The sequence below is a fragment of the Lepeophtheirus salmonis genome, chromosome 14 (genome assembly GCF_016086655.4).
Source record: "Lepeophtheirus salmonis chromosome 14, UVic_Lsal_1.4, whole genome shotgun sequence".
Lineage (NCBI taxonomy): Eukaryota > Metazoa > Arthropoda > Copepoda > Siphonostomatoida > Caligidae > Lepeophtheirus > Lepeophtheirus salmonis.
The window spans coordinates 473886-475447 of record NC_052144.2 but is presented as its reverse complement, the minus strand read 5'-3'; the positions used below and the strand labels follow the sequence as shown (position 1 = coordinate 475447).

The 1562-nt window shown below is 35.5% G+C and overlaps 1 non-coding gene across 1 annotated transcript; it reads left to right on the top strand.

The window, feature by feature from the left end:
• Positions 1-909: 909 nt before the first annotated feature.
• On the top strand, positions 910-982 carry TRNAK-UUU (transfer RNA lysine (anticodon UUU)). The gene has a single exon. It is a non-coding gene; the product is annotated as a tRNA-Lys (tRNA).
• The last annotated feature ends 580 nt before the right edge of the window (positions 983-1562 follow it).

The window sequence follows — 1562 nt, the reverse complement described above, 5'->3', positions numbered from 1 at the left end:
AAAAATTCTTGTGTAAGGTTATTTTCTTTCCAGTAACCTAAGAGAAAAAGGCCTAAAATCAGTTGATAATTGCCCAATTATTCCCATTTATGGAACTTGTAATGATCTAATAATTGATGTGAATATGTCACAGCTTAACATGAGTTAATTACTATAGGACATGAGCAAACTAAAAATATGCATTGTCGGGTACCAAAATGTAGACTGATAATTAATGTTGATTTAGTCATGAATATTGGCAGGTTCATGGATTACTTTTTCATATTCTGGTTTAGTCAGGCTTTGTGCATAAATAAACTATCATAAACATAACCTTAACTCGTCATCCTGAGTGAGCAAAAAGCCAAAATACAGTGCATTTAAGATCTCCTATATGATGAAGTTGAGGTGACGATGATTATGGACTTTGTGGTATACTTCAGGACCAAGGTGAAGAATGATGGAGAAGACACCTCCAGGAAAACAGGAAGTGAAGGGCACAATTTAAAGAGGGTCTCGGAGCTCCTCTCCACCTTAGAGAAGAAGATCAAGGGGGAACTACCAAGTCGATGAATCACCCCACAAACGACTTGTCTGTATATCACAGTTAGAGAATTTTTTTTTTTTGAGGACTAAGTAATTTCTCGTAATTGGTGATAATGATGTATCACAAAAAAACTCATCTACAAAAAAACTTTACTTGCAAAAATATTAATGATTCAGCTTTTGAAAAAAATTATGTGCAAAATTTCATTTTGTAATCTGAGATGTAAAAAGTTATGCTTTTGAAGTATTGTTTTTGAATATCCAATTCATAGCTCAAAATAACAAATCTTAAACTGTCGGAAATTTGCATTGTTTTTTTAGCCACGCAGCCACAAGTTAACTATTAAATTTTGTATTTTTAGAACTGTGTGGACAAAGTAACAAGCCCGTGTAGCTCAGTTGGTAGAGCGTTAGGCTTTTAACCTAACGGTCCAGGGTTCGAGCCCCTGCACGGGCTTCATTATTTTCTTCTGCTTTGCTCTTCTTTAGGAGCAAAAATATTTATTAAGCAGCACCTACCATCCTTCTACAAAATACCTTCGTTCCCCACACGGCATGGGGAGATCATTCATGCATTGAGCACGGCAGATCGCCAACATTCATAATTTGCCCAGCAGCACTAATGCTCAGGCTTAGTACTTTTTGCATTTATTACTGCCTTTATTGTTTTTATACGCTTAACTCCTATTGCCTCAAACATAATTACAACAAATTTGTTTGACCAACAAAGGTAATAAGTTATTTACTTCACAGATTGCTGAGGAAGAGGCAACTTTCAGATTCTACTGCAGGTGCAGTTACCCATGGATTTATCAACTATTTATTTAGTTTATTGCAGGCTTGGACCCGTTCACCCTTTTTCCGTTGAATGAATGTGTTGAATTTCACACAGCATTCACCATCTTGTTTTAAATAAAGTTCAAAAAATATTGAAGTATTTACCAATAAAAAATGAAACTGTCTGTCGAAAATTGCACTCTAGCCTAACCTAGAATCCCTAATTCATACACGACCATTCCATAGTCCACTGATTTGCA